Source organism: Musca domestica, unplaced genomic scaffold (assembly GCF_030504385.1).
Source record: "Musca domestica strain aabys unplaced genomic scaffold, Musca_domestica.polishedcontigs.V.1.1 16, whole genome shotgun sequence".
NCBI lineage: Eukaryota > Metazoa > Arthropoda > Insecta > Diptera > Muscidae > Musca > Musca domestica.
In genome coordinates this window covers 2,789,197-2,800,417 of record NW_026712219.1, presented here as the reverse complement: position 1 = coordinate 2,800,417, position 11,221 = coordinate 2,789,197, and the positions used below count along the sequence as shown (strand labels likewise).

Genomic DNA, 11,221 nt, shown 5'->3' with positions numbered 1-11,221 from the left:
AATGAAAGCAACATATGTCGGAACTAGCATCAAATTTTAGAATAAGTTTAGATTTGTTCGAATTTGTCACCTTTAGTACGAATTATGGCCTTCAAAAGGCCAATGAAACAGGCTGCCCGAATGTTGCTCTGCAGTATTTTGGTCCATTCAAGGCGAAGCGCTTGCTTGAGGTGTTCGACACTTTGGTCTTTTTTAGTGCCAACCTTGCTTTCCCAAAATGCTCCAGACACAATAGTCCAACGGATTGGTGTCCGGAGATTTTGGTGGCCATTTTGCGCTGGGAATGAAGCAAGGGACCTCATTTTGTAACCATTCTTGGTTGGCGCCTGTTGGAATGCTCAAAATGTTTGCGTACCCATGGCTTTAATACACCCTCCAGAATATTTTTTCGATAATATTCGGCATTTCTTTTGTTGCCACGTTCGATTAATACGAGTGGACAGCAACCATCGGTTGTTATGGCGGCCCACAACTTCACCATGGCCGGCGCTTGAGTTCTAGTGGCCAAACGAAGGTGCACATTTCCAGCTGACCTTTTTGGCAAGTAAACACGATTATTTTGTTTGCTCACAAACTGCAGGACAACGAATGTTTTCTTATCGCAGGAAACCAAATTCGGCAGTTTACCATTTTCGTTCAAGCGAAGTAACTCTTTAGCTCTTTTGAGTCTATTTTCTTTCTGTTGCGGTGTAAGTTCTTGCACTTTTTGGAATTTCAATGGATTTACCCCGAACTCATTTTTCAACAACATTTGCCCAATGGAATATTGCGATATGTTCAGCTCACGAGCCATTTTTCGGCCACTGCGACACGGGTTTCGATCAAGTCGCTTCTTTACTTTTCGAACCATTTCTGCTGATGTTGCTGTTTTCTTCCATCCATTTCCTTGACGTCGGGCTACGCTACCAGTATTACGGTAACGGGCGATGGCCCGAGACACAAAAGATTTATTTACCTTTAAATGCTGGAGTGATATAACGGTAGCCACTTGTGGTTTTCCAGCCAAATATAAAGGAATCACACTATCACGCATGAATTCCATCAGGAATATTTTTTTTTCTGGAAAATTCTCAACAATATAATAAGCTGTCACTAGACTAATTTTAACAGCTGTCGGACGAGTGGCTTAGAAATGAAGTTAGTTGCAATTTTTTATGTCACGCTGTAATAAGGTGTCCGATATACGAATACTTTTTAATGATTCTGACAAATATCGGGCATGACATCAACACAAAAATGTACCTCCTTATTGTACCATGGCTTCACATTTTTAAGAAATAAATACTTGTTGTATTTTACACACCCCTAAAGTTAAATGACACTTGTGAAACATAAACAAAGCAATGACATTTCTTTGTGAGTCAAGTGTAATTTGAAATTCGCCCAAATAATCAAATTCTAGAATTTTTGATGTGGTCACAACTTTTGATTTGTAATGAAATAGGATCGTTCAAAGTTGTAGTAACTTAAGAAATGGTATGAAGCGAACTTACCCCTAAAGATCCAATTGCCTGAAGACGATGATCATCAAAACCAAACGAAAGTTTCCAACAAAAGTTTCCACCCCTTACTCCAATTTTATTGCTGAGAATGGCACAATTGTTGGAACAGCGAAAGAGGAATGCTTTTGTTGCTGGGAGGAGTGTTTGTGTTTGTGCCAGTCCAGTTGGTTGTGTGATGTTCGATTGGCACTTGTCTAGGTTGAGTGTTTGTTTTGTGGGGGATCGTCTCTATTGTTGGAGGTGTTGTGGCGACGACTAGCTCTGGCTGGTTGTGTGTAACATTGCGGTGTGTTGTCGTTGTTTCGTTCATTTTTTTGTAACAATAAAAGAGAACACTTTGTTTTGCGAAGTGTGCGCTTCTGATCGTCAGCGCGATCGTTGCGTTGAAACAAGAACACACAACATTTTCATGCAAAGAGTTTTTCCCATTTGCACGAACAACAAGTCGCTCATTCGCGTTTGAAACGGCGTTGTGATAGAAACGGTGAACGCGGAAAATCTTTGTTTGCCAATCGAATGAATGCAGCGTGGGGGAAATGTGAAAATTCCGAAACGAAGAAGAAACTAAGAAACGAACAAAGAACAAAAAGTGTTTAATTAATTAAGTCATATAACGGTGCATAAATAAAATAATAAAAACGAAATTAAAATAATGTAATATTTTTAAAATAAAAAAATATTAATTTTCAAATCCACATGTTTTGTGACCTTAAAAATAAAATAACAATACTTTGTGCTAAACATAATTTCCAAAACATAATTAACCAAAGTTCAAAAGTAAAGTAAAGTACTCCACATTTTGTCATGCAATTAAACAATTCTAACAATTTTGTTGTTTGGTTTTTGGTGTTTGTTATGTTCGAGTTGTGCGTCCGTTTTTTAAATTTTGTCTGTTGTGGCAAAAAATGAACGAGAATAATTGGGAAAAACTAAAATGGAAAAGAACAAACTTTGTTACGCTTGAAGGGCGAACATTATAAATTATATTTTTTCGCCATGATTTTCCAAATTTAAATTTTTATTTACCTTTTCCACTGGCATTTCTAGGTTATGTATGTGCGTGTGGTGTAGAATAGAAGAACAATCTGAAGTTAGTCCATGGTCGGTATCATAAAAATAAAAAAAGGTGCGGATTTAAAATACCCTTGCATTTCAATTGATTTATTATTGAAAATATAAAAAAAAAAGTTTGCAAGCAGAACCATAAGTTTCTTAAATTGTTAAATTTTGTAATATTGTAAAATCCTCAGTTCGTAGTGAAAGAATGTTTTATACGGTTCCCGATAAAACAAAAAATTTAATTTTTCATTCTTTTCGGCGTAATTTTTTGCCGATTTAGCCATGTTCGTTTGTCTGTCTGTCCCTCTGTTGACATTGCGATAGATTTTGCACCATTAAATATAGAGCTATGACATTTTACATAGATAATTGGGACCAAAACAAAAAAAAAAAAAAAAAAAAAAAAACACATAAATATCTGTCCATTTATGGGTAAAGCTGAAAACCAAATGATGTGGATTTTGGAATATTCCCCCCTCACCAAATAAGCTGTAAATTTATATTCGGATTTTTTGGGTTTTGTATTGCTCCCATATAATTATTATACCCTCCACCATGCTATATTGATTTTAGCTATATTATTCACCGTTTATTTCAAGTTTCGAATTTTAATATGGTAATGACTTTTGACAAACAATGCCCATGTAGGTCCACGTCGTATGGACACCAATACAGGGTTGCCCATATTCGACGGACCCATCTGGCAACGCTATAACTTTTGACAGAGATGTCACATCGCTTAATGACATAGCGCGTTTGAAGCGTCAGTCCAAGCAGATTTTTACCATGAACCAATACACGCCACGCGAGCGCTCTGAAATAGTTGAAATTTAAATTCAACAGAAGAAGTCAATTGTGAAAACTCAACGTGCTTTTAAAACTTTAAAAAAATGTGAGAAGTGTGCCTTCTAAGAACACCATTAAGCGGTTATACGACTGATAAGGCCCTTTCTAATCCGAAGAGGCCATATAAAAGTCGACCAAGGCGATCGGCCGAGAATATCGCTGCCGTACGAGCCAGTGTTGAGAGGTCCCCAAGAACATCCCAAAAACGCCGTTCTCAGCAGTTAGGCATGGCTCGGTCCACTTTACAACGGATTATTCGCATTGATTTGCATTTGTTCCCGTATTTTTGGTATTTTTTGGTATTTTTATATTTGGTATTTTTAAAATTTTAACAGAATTTTTAAGGATTTTATTTCCTAATTTGTTCCAAATGGTAGAGGGTATTCAAAGTTCGGCTCGGCCGAACTTACTGCTTTTTAACTTGTTTTTTTTTGGTATTTTAAAGATTTTTGTTTAAAATTTTCAACCAAATCAATTCCGGTGTTCTGTTGGCAGATTAAATCTTTGCTCGATTAGATTTTAGGTATTTGCTATGTTTTGATTGGTCCATGACATAAGATATAGACATTATATGTGAATTTCAAATATCTGAATTGATCTTGATATGTGTGTCCGTCCTTCCGTTTGTCCATAAATTTTAATCACGCTGCAGGTGGCTCGATCCTCACGAAATTTTGCATGGATGTGGGGTTAAGGCAAAAATAGAAGCCAATTGGGGTTTAATTGCAAAATATTTTGCGGTTTGAATTGTTCCAAAGTCAGAAAACGTTTTTGATTTTGCAGTTGCTCTAGAGGTCACAGTTATAGACTAATCGACTCGGAATTTTCCATGGGCTGGGCAAAAGCCTACTAGTTTGGATGGTCACTGAATAATTTTAAGCGGGAGATTATTAAAATAAAAATTACGAACATTTCCATTAAGCCGCGAATATTTTAAATCCCAGCGAAATCACAATACTTGAAAAGGTAATTTCTGAGCGCCATATTGATGCTTTGATCCAATATATCGATATATAGCAAAATATATAAAATCTCATATAAAAAAGATTGAATTTTTAATTAGGAGTTTTTAGTTATAACTCAAGAACGGCTGGACGGATTGTAACAATTCGGTTGGCAGAAAATAATAAACAATATATGATTTTAACTAGACCAAAAACCTAAAAATTGTTTGGATTTTTCAGTCGTCCTACAGTTCTCAACTAGATAGACCAATAGACATGGATTTTTATAAGGTTGGAGTTAGGGACAGCGTTGAAGCCTAGAAGTTAGGATGATCATCTGATACAATCCAGCTGTTTAAATAGACCACAAAAATACCAAAATCGGCGAAGCCACAAATACATGAAAGACGCACCTCTGACCTTTACATTGATGCTGATTTCATTGACGAATATAGCCAATATCGGAGATACGTGAAGTCATACAGAGGAATGTTAATTTTCAAATACATATTGTTTTGAATACTTATAAACATCATAGCGCCTAAATATAGGATAAATTCTACGAAGATTTACATGACCTCGTGGTTTCGGTCAAAAGGCAAGATAAAACTTTTGCAGGGCTATGTGACATTATTTAAAAAATGAAATGAAGATAAAAATTTCAATATGCACGGAAATTTTTTTGAATTTTTAAAAAAAGTTTCCGAAATTTAAGTATTTGACGTTGTTGAAACATCTGCTTCATCAAATACCGATGTTTTTTAGAGACCATATGTTTTTGGAAGATATTGGTTATAGATCTATGATGATAATTCGAATAGAGATTGGGGGATATCTCATACATCCCCCATGGTTGGGGATGTTTTTTTTTTTAAATCTCCATTCTAGTCAAAAGGGTTTTAGATCTGCAGAAACTTTACCGCAATTGTTTTTCTTGCTTTTAAATATCGTCCCTAATTTTCAACCACTTTAGCTGGAATATCTTTTATTTTTGATTCTTTGTAGGCAAATTAACTCCTCTCAAATAATTTAATGGAGCTTCTAAATATTTGGTTTTCAACGATTTTAGGACCCAAGAAGAAGACTTAGTAAGAAGGCTTCCAAGATGCTTGAAAGTATATTAACAAATCACGCTATAAATCTTGAAAAAGTTTAAAAATGTCTTAAAAATCCGAAATACTTTCATTTCTGCACTTTTTGCATATTTTAAGAAATGAGTTTGAAGAAAATCGGTTACTGATTTCACAATTAATAAGACAATAATATAATACAACAAAATAGCTACGTTATTCCAAATAAAGTGTCAACGCCGTTCTATTATATGCGAATTTTGACATCCTGAAAAGAAACGGAAATTTAAGGAAAATCGTTTCAATAATGATATTAGGTATCAGATGCCTCACATAGCCCACACATACCTCTTTCAAATTTCATCAATATCAGTTCAGAGTAGAATATAGTTGTTCACCAAATTGTTAAGATCAGTCCAAATGATGTGGATTAAGGCCCATATGACCGATATTAGCCTAGAAGCAAGTACTTCAAATTTGATGAAAATCGGTTTAGATTTAGCTATAGCTCCCATATATATGTTTCATTCGATTTGGTAATTAAGCCCCTCACATTCGTAATATGCACTCCACAACAATGATATTTGGTACCAGACCAGAAATACCTCTTTCAAATTTTATCATTATCGTTATCCGATTTCACATTTATTGTGCACCAAATGGAAGATATAAGTTCGAATGAATTGGATTTAGGCCTATACGACCCATCTCAGGCTGTTTCATCCGATTTAGCGTTTATGTCCTTCACATTTGTAATATGCCCTACACAACAATGATATTTGGTGCCAGATATCACAGCTAGAAATACCTTAAATTTTATCGAGCTTGGTTCAGATATGGCTATAGCTTCCATATATGTCTTCATCCTATCTTTCCGTTATTGTGCACCAAATATGTTAAATCAATCCAAATTGGATGGATTTTTTCACATTGAACCAAGTTTTTTCTATTGGTGAGACTCGGTTCTCATACATCTATCGCTGTGATATACAGCGTGAGATGAAGAAAAACTACAACTAACTTCAGACTGCTGTCATTTCTAAGCAACTCGTCCGACAGCTGTTAAAATTATTCCAATTTATTGTTTACAAGCGTACAAAAGCATTTTGGTAAGAATTGTCCAGAAAAAAGTTATTCGTGATGGAATTCAAGCGTGATAGTGTAGTTTTTTTAATCTTTGGCTGGAAAACCACAGGTGGCTATCGTTAGAGCACTTCTGCATTTAAATGTGAATAAATCGTTTGTGTCTCGTACCATCAGTCATTATCGTGATACTGGTAGCGTAGCCCGAAGTCAAGGAAGTGAACGGAAGAAAACAGCAACATTAGCAGAAAAAAACAAAATGATCGTGTTGACTTGCCAAAGAGGTCAGCTGAAAATGTGCAACTTCGGTTGGCCACCAGAACTCAAGCGCCGGCCATGGTGATGGTGTGGGACGCCATAACAACCAATGGTCGATCTCCGCTCGTATTAATCGGTCGTGGCACCAGAATAAGTGCCGAATATTGTCGCGAAAATATTCTGGTTGTATACCAAAGTGTCGATCACCTAAGCAATCGCTTCGCCAGGAATGAGCAAAATACCGCAGAGCAACATTCGGGCAGAGTGTGACGGTTTCATTGGCCGTTTGAAGCCCATAATTCGTGCCAAAGGTGACCAATTCGAACAATTCTAAATGTATTCTAAAAATGTAGGTCCACGTCTTCGTATAGCCCCCATATAACGATACATCCCGATATATGGTATTTTGATGATTTTAGACACATTATTTACCGAAACTATTTCAAATTTGGTATTTGAAGTTCGTAATAGATACTACAGCCTGTGCCAGAAAATTGTACGTGCAGTTCCAGGTCTTCGTATAGCCCGCATATAACGGTACCTCCCGATATTCGCTATTTTAATGATTTTATCGACATTATTCAACGGAATTGTTTCAAATTTGGCGTTTGAAGTTTGTAATAGATACTACAGCCTAAGACAGAAAATTATCCGGGCAGATTCACGCCATCGTATAGCCCCCATATAATGGTTCCTCCCGATATTCGGTATTTTGATGATTTTAGCGTCATTATTCACCGGAATTGTTTCAAATTACGTATTAAGAGTTCGTAATAAGAACTACAGTCAGTGACAGAAAATTTTCTATGTAGGTCCAGGTCTTCGTATATATATCAGTATCTCCCTATATTCGGTATTTTGACTAGTTTAGGTACAATACCAACCGAAATTGTATGTGAAGTCGTATTTGAGTTTCGTAATGAATGCTATAGCCTGTGACAGAAAATTGTCTATGCTGGTTCAGGTCTTCGCACATCTCCGATATAACGGTACCTCCCTATATACGATATTTTGATGATTTTAGCTATATTATAAATAGATTTTTTTTCAAGTTTCGCATTTGAATATTCTAATAGCTTATGACAAAGTTGCCTATGCATGTCCACATCGTCGTATAGACCCTAATATACGGCTACATTTGGCATTTTAAAGATTTTAACAGAATTTTTAACGGATTTTATTTCTTTGAACATTGGTAAATTTGTACCAAGTGGTGGAGGGTATTCAAAGTTCAGCATGACCGAACTTAAAGCTTCTTTACTTATTTGCTTTTAAATAAATAAAATAAAAAAGAAAAAAAAAAAACGCAAAAATTATTGGGTTTGACTTTGTTGCAGTTTTTTTATACCACCCTGTATATTTTTGAATATTATCCTTCTAGATACCATGTAGGGTATCATATAGTCGGCTTAGCCCAGACCAGCCCAGCCCGACCCGAATTTTGACCTTACTTTCCTGGTTTTTACTTTCCGTTGCAAAAAATCATTATCTAGCTGATAAATTTCAGAAATAGTTATGGAACTCAGAATCTAAAGTTTGTTTTCTTAATAAATATGAAAGTGGACCAAAGACTGTAAATTTAATGATAATGGAAGACGAAATTTTTTTTTTTTTTTTTTTTTTTTGAGTTTTGCCTTGTTGAAATTATTTTTTTATCCCGCTGAAGATTTAAGTTAAACTACGCCATAAAATACCAAAGATATCTATAGTTTTTATGTTTACAATAATACATTAAGGTTTAAGTTAAAAAAAGTTAAAATTTATTCGAATGTCTTATTGAAAAGTGAGCCAGTGGGTCTTGGGAAATACCTTTGAACCTTGAACTGTGAGCCTTGGGTTCATAAAATTATGTAAATTATAGGTATATTTTTTAACCTAGAGGGATATAGAGGGGGAAACTTTTTAAATTTATTTCATTCGAATGAGAAAGTCTAAGTCTGCAAATGATTAAGTATTTTAGTCTTTCTCATCGTCTATGGTAGAATTTTAGCATTTTTATTTTGGGCTATATACATTGCATCATAGAATTGGTAATAATTTCATGAAACAAATGACCTCAACAGTTTATTTAAGCATCCATCAGTATCATGTGAAGCTGTCATTAGCTAAATTTGTTAAAATTGTTAGAGATTTGATAAATTTGATGCATGATATATACAATATTAAAAAAAAAACAAATATTTATCAAATGACCCAAGAAAATTAATGATTCTAATATGCAAAAAATGCTAACAAATCCTAGTGTTGATTGTTCTTCCCACACCTAAAATTTTTAATGAAACAAAAACAATCCCAAAAAAAGAAATAACCTGTCTTGTTGTCGCTAAATTTTTCAATGTTTATATTTGACAGTTTGTCTTTACAATATTTTTAGTAGCGATTTAAAACTAGAACTCTAGAGAAGCATGAGTCGGTTATGCTAGTGGACAAGTTAAAAAAATCTTTAAAGCAGTTGCAGCTAAAAAAGTTGCAACAAAAAAATATTTGTCAAACCATCGACAAAATAAAAACCACACAATAATTAACATTACAACACACACCTACATTGAACATTATAAGAAAATGAAATTTTCTTAGATACCGTTAAAATATAAAAAAAATATTAATAATAAAAAAAGAAATTTTCGAACTGCAATGTAAATATAGCAAAAAACACACACATACAACAAGTGCATGAAGTGAAACAAAAGACTTAAGCAACAAACGTGATTCTGGCTGGCTTAGAAGACGACGATATACAGCTAACCAACAACAACAACAGCAAGAGCCACAACAACCATCATCTAAGCAAGCTAGCAACCAACGAATCATCCAACCAAGCAAACAATTCACTAAGCCTGCAAATGTAAACATAACCACAAAACTATAACAAAAGCCTCCTCCACCCCCCCAAACCAGAGTAAAATAACATCATCGTAAGCATTATCATCATCGCTACCACCTCCACCAACAGCACCACAACAACGACGACGATTAGTGGCAGCAGCAGCAATCGCTCCGTACACTGAGCCACACTAATTCGAAACCCACCTAAACTGGAGTAAACCAAGTTAAACATAACAAACAATTAATTAGTGCATAAACTTACAAATAATTAACTGCCGTTAAATTTAACTCTTACGCCTCTGCCTTGGTGTGCAGCCAGCCCGCCGTTGCTGGCCCATCGAATTGCCCAAATGTAAGCGCACTACACAATGATTTCGTTTTTTCGAACATTCACTTTTTTATTTTTTTGTTTGGTTCGGTCCGTCGATGTGAAATTGAAGACGAGTGCAGATAAGAGAAAAACATGTAGTTTTGAAAAATTGGATGATTCGAATTGTAACCTGCTCTATAGGCAGCCATAATTTTTAGACAAGAGTTGAACACTTGTATCTTCAATCGGGGAAAGATTTTTTCAGAGGTTTCCTTCGGATAGTAGGCCGTTCGATAGACAATTATTCGGGTAGATATGTTGTCTTCTTATGGAAAACGAAGAGGTCTTTCCCTTGAAGAGAATAATATCTTCTCAAAGAAGAGCAGGAGATCTTCTCAAAAAAGAGCAGAAGATCTTCTCATAGAAGAGCAGAAGGTCTTCTCATAGAATAGCAGAAGGTTTTCTCATAGAAGAGCGGATGAAGGTCTTCTCAGAAAAGAGCAGAAGAAGAGAATAAGGTCTTCACATAGAAATACAATAGTTCTTCTCATAGAAGTGAATAAGGTCTTCACATAGATATGCAGTAGTTATTCTCATAGAAGAGCAGAAGGTCTTCTCATAGAAGAGTCGAAGGTCTTCTCATAGAAGAGTCGAAGGTCTTCTCATAGAAGAGCAGAAGGTCTTCTCATAGAAGAGTCGAAGGTCTTCTCATAGAAGAGTGGAAGGTCTTCTCATAGAAGAGTCGAATGTCTTCTCATAGAAGAGTCGAAGGTCTTCTCATAGAAGAGTCGAAGGTCTTCTCATAGAAGAGTCGAAGGTCTTCTCATAGAAGAGTCGAAGTGCTTCTCATAGAAAAGCAGAAGCTCTTCTCACAAAAGAGCAGAAGCTCTTCTCACAAAAGAGCAGAAGCTCTTCTCACAAAAGAGCAGAAGCTCTTCTCACAAAAGAGCAGAAGCTCTTCTCACAAAAGAGCAGAAGCTCTTCTCACAAAGGAGCAGAAGCTCTTCTCACAAAAGAGCAGAAGCTCTTCTCATAGAAAAGCAGAAGCTCTTCTCACAAAAGAGCAGAAGCTCTTCTCACAAAAGAGCAGAAGCTCTTCTCATAGAAGAGCAGAAGCTCTTCTCACAAAAGAGCAGAAGCTCTTCTCATAGAAGAGCAGAAGGTCTTCTCATAGAAGAGCAGAAGGTCTTCTCATAGAAAAGCAGAAGGTCTTCTCATAGAAGAGCAGAAGGTCTTCTCATAGGAGAGCAGAAGGTCGTCTCATAGAAGAGCAGAAGGTCTTCTCATAGAAGAGCAGAAGGTCTTCTCATAGAAGAGCAGAAG

The 11,221-nt window shown here is 35.7% G+C and overlaps 1 protein-coding gene across 2 annotated transcripts in view; it reads left to right on the top strand.

Moving 5' to 3' along the window:
- Window positions 1-1,858: 1,858 nt before the first annotated feature.
- LOC131801381 (uncharacterized) overlaps window positions 1,859-11,221 on the top strand; it is a 65,214-nt gene continuing 55,851 nt past the window's right edge. Inside the window, exons 1-2 of one of the 2 annotated variants that reach the window (XM_059119985.1) lie at window positions 1,859-2,284; window positions 9,409-9,940. The gene's annotated coding sequence lies outside the window, so the exon portion shown is untranslated. Of the gene's footprint in view, window positions 2,285-9,208; window positions 9,941-11,221 lie in introns of those variants that run through there. The other variant, XM_059119984.1, reaches the window with a different exon arrangement.